The following is a 13,481-nucleotide window of genomic DNA, read 5'->3' as shown; positions in this document are numbered from 1 at the left end:
GAACGGCAAACACACCTGGTCTTGCCGTTCGTAAAAACGGCGTCACAAACTCGCTTTTTATAACCATGGCACCGATTGGCACGGCCGTGCCAAGGGTGCCATGGGCCCGCGATCGGTGGGCACCAATCGCGGGCAGCGGGCCCGATGCCCGCGCACTACTTGTCCTTCCGCCGCCCCGCAGTATCCATTCGCGGGGCGGCTGAGGGGCAACCCGGCCCGCGCATGCGCGGGTTTCGCGCAAAAACGCGATGACGTCACCCGCGCATGCGCGGGTTGGAGTCTTCCAAACTGCGCATGCGCGGCTGACGTCATATGACGCGTCAGCCGGCGCTAACTCCGGCAAGCGGGCTTAACGATTTTCGTTAAGCCCGTCTTGCCGGAGCCTACGGCGTCGGGCTGCTAGCCCCGACCGGGGACCAGAATCGGTCCCCCGTCGGGAAGGGGCGCGCTGCCGTAAAACCCGCCCGGGTTTTACGGCAGCTTTACGATTTCTCCCGTTTTGGGAGAATCTCGCCCAAGGAGTTTGAGTGAAGGCAAGCATCTAGCAGAGGGCAGCAGAGCAGAGCTACTGATCAGCTGTTCTGGGGAAATTTGCATACGTGCAGTGCGGTCAGCCTAATTTGAAGGTGAACCTGCGAAGGAGACCCAAGGAGTTTGAGTGAAGGCAAGCATCCAGCAGAGGGCAGCAGAGCAGAGCTACTGATCAGCTGTTCTGGGGAAATTTGCATACGTGCAGTGCGGTCAGCCTAATTTGAAGGTGAACCTGCGAAGGAGACCCAAGGAGTTTGAGAGAAGGCAAGCATCCAGCAGAGGGCAGCAGAGCAGAGCTACTGATCAGCTGTTCTGGGGAAATTTGCATACGTGCAGTGCGGTCAGCCTAATTTGAAGGTGGTTTGTGGAGGGGCTATTGTCAAGTGACAGTTAAACCCGAAACACTCCCTCAGTGTTTCCCATCCTACCTCCTCCTCTAACCAAAAAAAAAAACCACGGTTGTTGGGAAGCGGGAACAGGGGCCTGCCGTGAAGGTGAGCGAGTGCCTTTAAATTTGCTTACCTTTCAGCGGCAGCAGGGTTTGAGGGAATATCAGGTAAGCTCTTCCTTTCTTTTTCTTTTTCTTGTTTTTTTTTTAAATCTAGAGGTGATGTCAGGGAAGGCAGTACAATGCTCCTCCTGCAGAATGTTTGAGGTGAGGGACACCGTCAGTGTCCCTGCTGATTTCATCTGTGGGAAGTGCACCCAACTCCAGCTCCTCAAAAACCGTGTTAGGGACCTGGAGCTTGAGCTGGATGAACTTCGGATCATTCGGGAGGCAGAGGGGCTCATAGATAGGAGCTTCAGGGAAGTAGTTACACCAAAGACTGGAGATAGATGGGTAACTGTAAGAGGGACTGGGAAGAAGCAGTCAGTGCAGGGACCCCCTGCGGTCGTTCCCCTGAGTAACAAGTATACCGTTTTCGATACTTGTGGGGGGGACGACTTACCAGGGGTAAGCCATGGGGTACGGGCCTCTGGCACGGAGTCTGTCCCTGTTGCTCAGAAGGGAAGGAGGGAAAGGAGTAGAACATTAGTAATTGGGGACTCAATAGTCAGGGGCACAGATAGGAGATTTTGTGGGAGCGAGAGAGACTCACGTTTGGTATGTTGCCTCCCAGGTGCAAGGGTACGTGATGTCTCGGATCGTGTTTTCCGGGTCCTTAAGGGGGAGGGGGAGCAGCCCCAAATCGTAGTCCACATTGGCACGAACGACATAGGTAGGAAAGGGGACAAGGATGTCAGGCAGGCCTTTAGGGAGCTAGGATGGAAGCTCAGAGCGAGAACAAACAGAGTTGTTATCTCTGGGTTGTTGCCCGTGCCACGTGATAGTGAGATGAGGAATAGGGAGAGAGAGCAATTAAACACGTGGCTACAGGGATGGTGCAGGCGGGAGGGATTCAGATTTCTGGATAACTGGGGCTCTTTCTGGGGAAGGTGGGACCTCTATAGACAGGATGGTCTACATCTGAACCTGAGGGGCACCAATATCCTGGGGGGGAGATTTGTTAGTGCTCTTTGGGGGGGCTTAAACTAATTCAGCAGGGGCATGGGAACCTGGATTGTATTTTTGGGGTACGGGAGATTGAGAGTATAGAGGTCAGGAGCACAGATTTGACTTCGCAGGAGGGTGCCAGTGTTCAGGTAGGTGGTTTGAAGTGTGTCTACTTCAATGCCAGGAGTATACGAAATAAGGTAGGGGAACTGGCAGCATGGGTTGGTACCTGGGACTTCGATGTTGTGGCCATTTCAGAGACATGGATAGAGCAGGGACAGGAATGGTTGTTGCAGGTTCCGGGGTTTAGGTGTTTTAGTAAGCTCAGAAAAGGGGGCAAAAGAGGGGGAGGTGTGGCGCTGCTAGTCAAGGACAGTATTACGGTGACGGAAAGGATGCTAGATGGGGACTCTTCTTCCGAGGTAGTATGGGCTGAGGTTAGAAACAGGATTGGAGAGGTCACCCTGTTGGGAGTTTTCTATAGGCCACCTAATAGTTCGAGGGATGTAGAGGAAAGGATGGCGAAGATGATTCTGGAAAAGAGCGAAAGTAACAGGGTAGTTGTTATGGGAGACTTTAACTTTCCAAATATTGACTGGAAAAGATATAGTTCGAGTACATTAGATGGGTCGTTCTTTGTACAATGTGTGCAGGAGGGTTTCCTGACACAATATGTTGACAGGCCAACAAGAGGCGAGGCCACATTGGATTTGGTTTTGGGTAATGAACCAGGCCAGGTGTTAGATCTGGAGGTAGGTGAGCACTTTGGAAACAGTGACCACAATTCGGTGACCTTTACGTTAGTGATGGAAAGGGATAAGTATACCCCGCAGGGCAAGAGTTATAGCTGGGGAAGGGCAATTATGATGCCATTAGACATGACTTAGGATGTGTAGGTTGGAGAAGTAGGCTGCAAGGGTTGGGCACACTGGATATGTGGAGCTTGTTCAAGGAACAGCTATTGCATGTTCTTGATAAGTACGTACCAGTCAGGCAGGGAGGAAGGGGTCGAGCGAGGGAACCGTGGTTTACCAAAGAAGTGGAATCTCTTGTTAAGAGGACGAAGGAGGCCTATGTGAAGATGAGGCGTGAAGTTTCAGTTGGGGCGCTTGATAGTTACAAGGAAGCGAGGAAGGATCTAAAGAGAGAGCTAAGACGAGCAAGGAGGGGACATGAGAAGTCTTTGGCAGGTAGGATCAAGGAAAACCCAAAAGCTTTCTATAGGTATGTCAGGAATAAAAGAATGACTAGGGTAAGAGTAGGGCCAGTCAAGGACAGTGGTGGGAAATTGTGTGTGGAGGCTGGGGAGATAAGCGAGATACTAAATGAATACTTTTCGTCAGTATTCACTCAGGAAAAAGATAATATTGTGGAGGAGAATGCTGAGACCCAGGCTATTAGAATAGATGGCATTGAGGTGCGTAGGGAAGAAGTGTTGGCAATTCTGGACAAGGTGAAAATAGATAAGTCCCCGGGGCCTGATGGGATTTATCCTAGGATTCTCAGGGAAGCCAGGGAAGAGATTGCTGAGCCTTTGGCTTTGATTTTTAGGTCATCATTGGCTACAGGAATAGTGCCAGAGGACTGGAGGATAGCAAATGTGGTCCCTTTGTTCAAGAAGGGGAGTAGAGATAACCCAGGTTGATAGGGTTTATTGGTAATGGGATTGAGTTCCGGATCCATGAGGTCATGTTGCAGTTGTACAAAACTCTAGTACGGCCGCATTTGGAGTATTGCGTACAGTTCTGGTCGCCTCATTATAGGACAGTAGAGTGACGTTGTGCATGGAGTCCGAGGAGATAGGAATATTTTTTGTCAGTATTCACAGGAAAAAGACAATGTTGTCGAGGAGAATACTGAGCTATAGGCTACTAGACTAGACGGGATTGAGGTTCATAAGGGGGAGGTGTGAAAGTGTGATAATAGATAAGTACCCTGGGCCGGATAGGATTTATCCCAGGATTCTCGGGGAAGCTAGGGAAGAGATTGAGAAGGTGACCAAACAGGTGGATGAGGGTAAAGCAGTTGATGTGGTGTATATGGATTTCAGTAAAGCTTTTGATAAGGTTCCCCACGGTAGGCTATTTCAGAAAATACGGAGGCATGGGATTCAGGATTCAACGATCCCAATAATAATGATATTTCTTATCAATCTTTTGGTCCTCCTTTGCTGTCAAAACCTTGGTCCCCTTATCCTCCAAATCTCTTAGCCTCCTGTGAAGGTGCAAAGAAAATCAATAAGGTAAAATGGATATTAATGAAATTTTAAAAAACGCATGTTTGACTGTGTTTTCCATATGAGCATAGATGAAAAGCCAATCCCAGAATATAGTACATTGCTAAGGGAGGGATGGCAGGTTACCTTCCCTCAAGGTAATTTGTGAACAGGATGGGTTTTTAAAAGTAATCGCTGATTGTTGTCATGGTCACCATTACTGAGGCTAGTTTTATATTCTAGGTTTGTCAATTGAATTTAAATTCCACTAGCTTCCATGGGAGAAGTTGAACCTATGTCCCACAGCATTTAGCTGGGCTTCTCTATTACGTCTCCAGTGATAGGAGAGGCTGGATAGACTGCACTTTATTCCCTAGACAGTAGAAGACTTAGAGGTGAACTTATAGAGGTCTATAAAATATTGAGGGGCACAGATAAGGTAGATAGTCAACATCTTTTCCCAAAGGTAGAGGAGTCTAAAACTAGAGGGCATGGGTTTGTGGTAAGAGGGGAGAGATACAAAAGGGTCCAGAGAGGCCGTTCTTTCCTATAGAGGGTGGTGAGTGTCTGGGACGGTGTCCAAGGCAGTAGTAGAGGCAGGTACAATTTTGTCTTTTAAAAGGCATTTAGACAGTTATATGGGAAAGCTGGGTATCGAGGGTTAAGGGCCAAATGCGGGCAATTGGGACTAGCTTAGTGGTTAAAAACTGGGCGGCATGGACAAGTTAGCCCGAAGGGCCTGTTTTCATGCTGTTAACCTCTATGAGCTGTGGACCAAGATTGGTAAGTAATTGCAACATTTCTGGGAATTTAAGCTGAATTGGTAAGCCATTCACATAAATTTGAAATAGGTAACATTTTGCCAAGGTAAGTTACTATTTGTTCAGCCACTATCAATGTAATTTTGGAAAAAAATAGTTGAATTATTTATTTTTGATATTTTCAATTGTCTTTTATTGCCGGTTCCTCATTTAGCAGATAAGTGGTTTTCAGTTTTAATAAGTGCATAATTTTCATCACCTTGGGTAATGTGTTTAATTTATATAATAGACAACCTTAATCAAAGTTGTGATCAGAAAAATTCCTGTTCAAGATCATTTCTCGGTATAAAATGATTGCTATTCATATAGAAAGGACTGAACCTCGATGTAAAGTTACATTTTTTAAGCCTTAAATAAATTTCATAGTTGTGGGAAATCATAATGACTTGCACATTAATGAGACAGGAGAAGTGTTTCATGAGCCTTTTGCAGTCTGTCAAATGGATGTGATGGTACAATGTGCATTAAAATGTCTTTTTGTATCATGAAAATACTATGGTATGTCACAATATGACAAAGCGATCATGCGTATTTCATTATTCTTCCTCTCCACAATTGCCTTTAAACTGCTGAATAACAGCCAGCCAAAAAGTAACAATTTTGTTTAGGACCAACTTATTCCTGGGTGAGCGGACATTTCAAAATCGTTAAAAAAGATTCCAGAATTAGACCCTAAAAATGCTACAGTACATTTCCTTTTAAATTAGGTTGTTTTAGTAGTTTTTCAGTATTGCCGATCGTAAATTTCTGGTTAAATGTGACTCCAAGGCTCAAATGCATCAAACAACACAATACCCTCCTCAAGCCCCATCATGTTGATGCCTCTATCTCCATCTTTTGTAAACTAATTACTGTACACTACCAGAAGCAGAAGTCCTGATAATTTTTTTGTCTTGTGTTCTGGGACAGCTCAGGATGACATCAATGGCGGGGAAGCTTGATATCAGTGGAGCCTGACATCAGTGGTGGGGAAGCTTTTGGAAAAGATACTGAGGGACAGGATATATGGACATTTGGAGAAAAATGGACTAGTTAGTGACTAGCAGCATGGTTTTGTACATGAAATGTCATGTCTCACCAACTTGAGTTTTTTGAAGAGAAGAAAGTTGATGAGGGAAGGTTTGTGGATGTAGTTTTAATGGACTTTAGTAAGGCATTTGACAAGGTCCCACATGGCAGACTGGTACAAAAATTTAAATCACATGGGATTCAGAGTGGGCTATCTAGATGGATATAGAAGTGGTTTGCTTATAGAAGACAGAGTAGCGGTGGAAGGGTGTTGTTCAGAATGGAGGTCTGAAGCTAGCGATGTTCTTCAGGGATCAGTGCTGGAATCTCTGTAGTATATATAAATGATGTGGAGGAAAATGTGGGTGGCCTGATTAGTAAGCTTGCGGATGACACAAAGATTGGCAGAGTTGCTGATAGTACCGAGGAATGTCAGAGGATACAACAGGCTTTAGATAGATTGGAAACTTGGGCACAGAAATGGCAGATGGAGTTTAATCCATACAAGTGTGAGGTGATGCATTTTGGAGGATCAAATCTAGGTATGAAATGAACTGTAAATGGTAGAACCCTTAGGAACATTAACATACAGAGAATTCTGGGCGTGCAGGTCCACAGTTCCCTAAAACTGGCACAGGTGCCAAGGTGATTAAGAAGGCACATGGCATGCTTGCCTTCATCAGCCAGGGCATTGAGTACAGGAGTTGGGAAATCATGTTGCAACTGTATAAAACCTTGGTTAGGTTGCATTTGGAGTATTGCGTGCTGTTTTGGCCACCACATTATCCGAAAGACGTGGAAGCTTTGGAGAGAGTGCAAAGAAGGTTCACCAGGATTTTGCCTGGTCTCAAGGGTGTTGGCTATGAGGAGAGATTGAATAAACTAGGATTGTTTTCATTCGAAAGACAGAGGCTGAGGGGAGACCTGATAGAGGTCTACAAAATTAATGAGGGGCATAGACAGGGTGGATAGTCAAAGGCTTTTTCTAAGGGTGGAAGTGGCAATTACAAGAGGGCACAGGTTCAAGGTGAGAGGGGGAAAGTTTAAGGGAGATGTGTGGGGTAAGTTTTTCACACAGTGAGTGGTGGGTGCCTGGAATCTTTACCAGAGGATGTGGTGGAAGCAGGTACATTAGCAACATTTAAGAGGCATCTGGATGGTTCATGAATAGACAGGAAATAGAGGGATACGGACCGATTAAAGGCAGAAGGTTTTGTTTTTAGTAGGGCATCATGATCGGCACAGGCTTGGAGGCCGAGGCCGAAGAGCCTGTTCCTGTTCTGTACTTTTCTTTGTTCTTTGACTCTCTGACTACCATCTTGTCCCCCATTGTGTGCAACAATATTTGTCTTTCAGAAACTGTTGTGATGCCTGATGTAAAGGACAGAGAAAGTCGTAACACAGTTCCAACTAGATTGAACACTAAAACTGCAGGCTAGGTTGAAGAGTAACAATAATGTTGCAGAGTACCCTCTAACATCTGTCAAACCAAAGGCATTTTATTTGGTCTTTACACCTGAGCATTGCTAGCTCTATTCCCATTAACCTCACCAAACTGCATTCACAAGTTAGTCCAGGTCCTGTGCAACCACCATTTTCCTTCAGTGAGGTAATATTTACCGTAATCTTGCCAATTTCCATTAATGCGTTTTGTATCCCTGTAACACCCACAAGCATCACTGATTTGATGCCAAACCCTGTGGCTCAGGGTCTTATAGTTCATTATTCATAATATACAGAATGTATATCTGTGTATACAGAATAGAAGTCAATAAAACTGTTGGATCCTGCCATCTGCTGGTGAAACTATGAAATTTCAAGTTAATTTTTTTTTTTGAATGTTTTTTAGTGTTGGTACTATAATGTAGCAAGTGAACACCAAATGGCAGACTCCCAGAGGTGGGGGTCACAGCTAGTAGTGTCAGAAGGGATTTCCTCTCGCTTTTTGTCTTAATGATACCACCATAGCTTCAAATAGTATTTAGATGTTCAGGGTTAAGGGTTGAAAGAGTTTATGTGGGGGGCTGTAGTAACAGTACCACCTGCATGATGTACGAGAGAATCACAGGACTAGGAATCTAAAAGGAAAAATGGCTTGGACCTGTAATCTTGTACATCATTCATTAAATCATTTATGGTTCAGGCACACCTATGTCTCTGCAACCATTCGTTAGCCAGTCACAGCCAACACACATCATGGTGAACCAGTGAAGGACCCCAAAATCTCCAAAAATCAACTTTAAACAAGTTTGCAAGTCTGAAAAAGGCACCAAAATGAAGATTTGGGTAATACAGTTGAGAATCACCAAAGGAGCTCTATAGAAGACATGGACTCTGAGAGACAGAAAATAAGTCAACTGTTCAGGTTTCGCTGATGAAATCTCTGTCTCTCCTTCTTATACAGATCTCGGTGGCACTGATCTCTTGCTTCTGGCCATATGCTCACAGGACAGCATTAATCAATCAATGTAATTTCTGGTCACAAATGTTCAAAGAGTCTTGACTCAGCTGGGTCCCCGCCTGATGCTGAGCCTCTGGAAGTTGGTTACCCGGAGCTGATGGACACAATAGGGAGCGGCTGGGACATTCAGAGGGAGATGTCAGCGTCACTCCAGCAGATCCACAGCCGCTTGGGGTGTCCCAGAGGCTACGCATGCAGGAGATGGTGCCGGCAATGCATTGCACCGAGGCCAAAACTGGTGGCGACCGTCATGGGGAACCTGGTGCATGACGTCGGCATCCTGACTGAAGGTGTCCAAGGCGTTGTGCAGTAGGTGACGGCCATGGCTGAGCTATGAGGCTCTGCGGAGCTTGTCCAAGTCGAAGGTGGGCATGGCTGAGGCACTGCAGAGCATGTCCAGTCACTGAGGAGCATCGCTGACGACGTCAACACCATGATGCAGACCATGGGTGACCGCCAGGGCTGGCAGAGCCAGATGATGCAGGGGCAACCAGGGCTCGAAGTAGCTGACCCTCCATCCCAAGGTGAACCCAGGGCCCTATGGGCACTGATCGGATGGAGGGGGCTCTGGGTGCCAACCCGGACCCACCCAAGGAGTGGCAACGGGGGCTCTCCCCCCCCCCCCCCCCCGGTGTTTCACCCCTCTAACGAGGCCGCGTCTCGCAGGAAGCACATACAGGGCGATATGGCTGTGCATGCACCACCGGCAGGTGAACCGGGCACTATTGGGAATGTGGTACTGTACAGCATATCAAACACAGCCATTATGATGCTTCGGTCACTTTCTTCCGCAATGCAGACTGACTCCCGGATCCCTTGCCCATCTCTCCTGTAAACCCCCGCCCCTCCGCACCCCTCCCCGTGGCACTCATCCAGCCTCCGGCTGTAGACATGGCCCCGGAGCTATGTCCCATACCCTGGGTGTTCAGATGTTGACTGCTGCATGTGTGGTGTTGCCTCCCGCCATGTTCAAGCACAGTGTCCAGGCATCAGGATGTGATTAGAATGTTAGGCAATGACTCCCACATGCTACATGGTTCCACCTACCCACGGGAATCCACTTGGCATGTATCAAATGCTCCCTTGACCACGATTGCCAATTCCGATTAACGATAGCCTTCAGCTGCGCAGCCAAAGTCCTCGGTGGTTGCAGAGGATTATGGGTGACCGGTGGGGCAGATGGGCAGGGACAAGGGTTGCCGCTGGAATGAGGTTGGGATCCAGGGGTTGGCATGGTGGGGCCGCGAGTGATTGCTCCCCCAGTTGTCCCCCAGCACTTCCCTCACCTACCCTCCCATGGCAGCTCACCCCTGCGCAGGGTTCCCCACCGCCCGCCAAGCACTGGGGTGGCAAGCCCAGCACACCCAGGCTCTTTGCTGATGAGCAAAGATGGCTACTTCCCTCCTCGGCTCCCCATGGTTCCGCCGGGTTCACGTTTTTCAGGAGTACTAATCGGCGCCAGCATGAGCACTTGCTGAGGAGGCCGCTGAATGACGGGAGGCTGTTGGATGGGGTTAATCTCATTGATTGTATGGAAATGGCGTAAGTGGTGATAATTGGTTTCTCTCCTAGCTACGCGAGATCCCAATTTTGCCTTCGGGAGCGGGCCGGTTGCATCGCAAACTGTTTGGTGCCCGGCTTGGATCTCGTTATTGGCCTCTCCCACTATTCACCGGCCTTGTTACGCTTGAGCGTGAGTGTAACGAGGCCAGAAGATCGCGCCCCATGTAGTGCTCCACTGAGACCATTTTTCAGTTCCAGTCACAAAGAAATCAGAGAGACATTAAAACACTACAGATCCTGCAGAAAAGTTGCACTCGGCTTGTTCCTCAGTTGCAGAGGCATAAATTATGAAGAATAACTGGGGCTTGTTACCTTAAAAGGGGAAATGTGTAACAGGTGATCTTTATAAAAGGTTAAGTTGAGAAAAATTAACGCAGAATACCCTAATTCTCGGAAGAACTGGACAACATGTTCAAAGTTTTTTTTAAAAGCGATTTGTGGGACTGATACCAGGAAATCAGACACACAACGGCCCATAATCCAGTTTCCCCAGTGTAGCATTTATGGGGTATCCCTATGGGGTACCCCCGTGGGAGGGGGTCACCCTTCACAAACACAACATCCTCTGGGACCAAACACAACATCCTACGGGACCAAACACACTAACCCCACACCTGATAGACACTCCACCTCCCCTCCCTGAACCCCTGGCCCGACCCATCCCGACTGGCCCGACCCATCCCGACTGCCCCTCGTGGTGTGTATGAGTCCCCGCCCGCCACCGGACTGACGTCCCTCTCCAGGTTAAGCTCATTCCCGGAATGACGCCCTTCCGTCCCAGATTGACCACACCTCCTCACTCCCAGACTGCAACACCCTCTCCTCAGACTGACCCCTTCTCCCTCCCGGACTGACTCCCACACCATCCTAGACTGACCTCCCTCCCTCCTGTACTGACGCACCACCCGCTCCCGGATTGACTCTCCTCCACTGACGGCCCTCCCTCCCAGATTACCCTCCTCTTGGCTATCCCCCCCCCCCCTAAGTTTCCGACCACAATCCTGAACCCGAACTGCCCTTATTGAAAATAGTAAGAAGTCTTACAACACCAGGTTAAAGTCCAACAGGTTTGATTCAAACACGAGCTTTCGGAGCGCAGCTCCTTCCTCAGGTGAAATATTGAAAATGGTTCAGGGTTGGCTCAGCTGCCAGTGGCTTCCTGATGGGCAGCACGTTCAAGGAAATGAATGATAGTTACGGGACCTTTAAAGCACCTTTGCAACGCCAACACCTTTGCGGCCATGTCAGCCTGGGCAGTGTCCGGGCTAAAATGGTGGATCAGGGCAGGAAGTGAGAGGGCAGCGGATCATGTGAGGGAGTGTCCCCACCCCTCTACACAATCTATAGTGGATGCTGGACCACAGCTGCAGCCGCTGGCAATCCAGTGGAGGGTCAAATCTTTCTCAGACCTCTTCTTCAGAGGTCACCTTCATGTTGAGGGACCCTCTCTCTCACTCTCTCTTTTAATAATCTGCAGTTCCCACCTCAACAGGTGTTAGTGCTGGAGGGCATCCCATTGGCCCCGCCAGCCACCCTGGGAACCTCCTTCCTCCACTATTCTTAATTGGACAGTAAGCCTGCTCCCTTTCATTATTAGCAAAATTACTAACATTAGTGCAGATTTTGGACTGGGAATATGATGTAAAATTACATATAGTAGGAATTTTAAGTGGATGAAAATGTATAATTCCGCAATATTTATGAAGGTAAACACTGTCCATTATCATCAATTGGACTGGGCTGCATTTAAACACAGGTTCCAGAAATGAAATGTGTGCTGACCACCAAACTGCACAATCTTCCAGTGAACCAGGTTTGAAGAATCTATCTGAATGAAAATGTGTGCATATTTTAAAATATGGAAGCACTGTGTGGTGTTCTTTGTGATTCTTGTTCTCAGGATGGATGTTGTAAAGTTCACAAAGACCTCAGAAGCTAAGTTCATTAACAAAGCTAACATTTATTTGCACTACTTAATTAAGTTTGACCACTTACTCCTATAATAAACAATAATCTAGTAATATACAATCTACACTCAACTCACACTAGTCTCTGCACTCCATCTATAACTGTATTGTGCTTTCCACCACTGCTCTCTCACTTTCCTCCACCTCTCTCCCAGAAGTCTGGGAGTCACAGCTTTATATAGTTCTGCATCTTGCTCCATCTAGTGGTTAATTATGATATGACATTAACCCTTCGTATTCTGAACATTCCCATAATGTCACACACTGTGCCGCAACACATTGGAGCATCATAGAGTCATAAAATATCTACAGGAGGTCATTCAGCCCACTGAAAAAACACGCGACCCAAGTCCATTCCCCACCTAACGTTTGGACACTAAGGGACAATTTAGAATGGCCAGTACACCTAACGTGCACATCTTTTGGAGGAAACCCACACAGATACGGGGAGAATGTGCAAACTCCATACAGTCACCTGAGGACAGAACTGACCTGGGTCACTGGCGCTGTGAGGCAGCAGAGCTAACCACTGTGCCACCGTGGCATCCACATTTGTCTCCACCATGGAGCATGTTGCATTTGTTCTGATGAACACTGTTTCGTTGAAAGAAAAATCCTTTGTTGATATGAATTAGACAATCACATCTGGCCTTTGTTCCAAGGGGAACTCCCGGTTCTCTCTTTAAACTGCACATCTTTGGACTGTGGGAGGAAACCGGAGCACCCAGAGGAAAACCACGCACACACGGGGAGGATGTGCAGACTCCGGGCTGTTTAGCACTGGGCTAAATCGCTGGCTTTTAAAGCAGACCAAGCGGGCCAGCAGCACGGTTCGATTCCCGTACCAGCCTCCCCGGACAGGCGCCGGAATGTGTCGACTAGGGGCTTTTCACAGTAACTTAATTGAAGCCTACTCGTGACAATAAGCGATTTTCATTTCAATTCCTACCTTTCCTTCAAGATATAATGACAGTATATATTTTATTAACAAATAACAAAAGGGCAGCACGGTAGCATTGTGGATTGCACAATCGCTTCACAGCTCCAGGGTCCCAGGTTCGATTCCGGCTTGGTCACTGTCTGTGCGGAGTCTGCACATCCTCCCCGTGTGTGCGTGGGTTTCCTCTGGGTGCTCCGGTTTCCTCCCACAGTCCAAAGATGTGCAGGTTAGGTGGATTGGCCATGATAAATTGCCCTTAGTGTCCAAAATTGCCCTTAGTGTTGGGTGGGGTTACTGGGTTATGGGGATAGGTTGGAGGTGTTAACCTTGGGTAGGGTGCTCTTTCCAGGAGCCGGTGCAGACTCGATGGGCCGAATGGCCTCCTTCTGGACTGTAGATTCTATGATATTTTCTATGATATTTTCAAATGTACTTTTAAAATTGTGCGTTATGTTTTCAATAATATTTCATACACAATGA

General features: G+C 47.5%; 1 protein-coding gene across 6 annotated transcripts in view; it reads left to right on the top strand.

The window, feature by feature from the left end:
• pde4ba (phosphodiesterase 4B, cAMP-specific a) overlaps nt 1–13,481 on the top strand; it is a 1,084,249-nt gene that overhangs the window by 688,246 nt on the left and 382,522 nt on the right. Inside the window, exon 1 of one of the 6 annotated variants that reach the window (XM_038794462.1) lies at nt 5,054–5,108. The exons of the other annotated variants lie outside the window; for them this stretch is intronic. The gene's annotated coding sequence lies outside the window, so the exon portion shown is untranslated. Of the gene's footprint in view, nt 1–5,053; nt 5,109–13,481 lie in introns of those variants that run through there. 6 annotated transcript variants of the gene reach the window in all.

This window comes from Scyliorhinus canicula, chromosome 4, assembly GCF_902713615.1.
Source record: "Scyliorhinus canicula chromosome 4, sScyCan1.1, whole genome shotgun sequence".
Taxonomy (NCBI): Eukaryota; Metazoa; Chordata; class Chondrichthyes; order Carcharhiniformes; family Scyliorhinidae; genus Scyliorhinus; species Scyliorhinus canicula.
The sequence above is the reverse complement of the archived record's forward strand: the minus strand, read 5'-3'. Positions and strand labels throughout refer to the sequence as shown.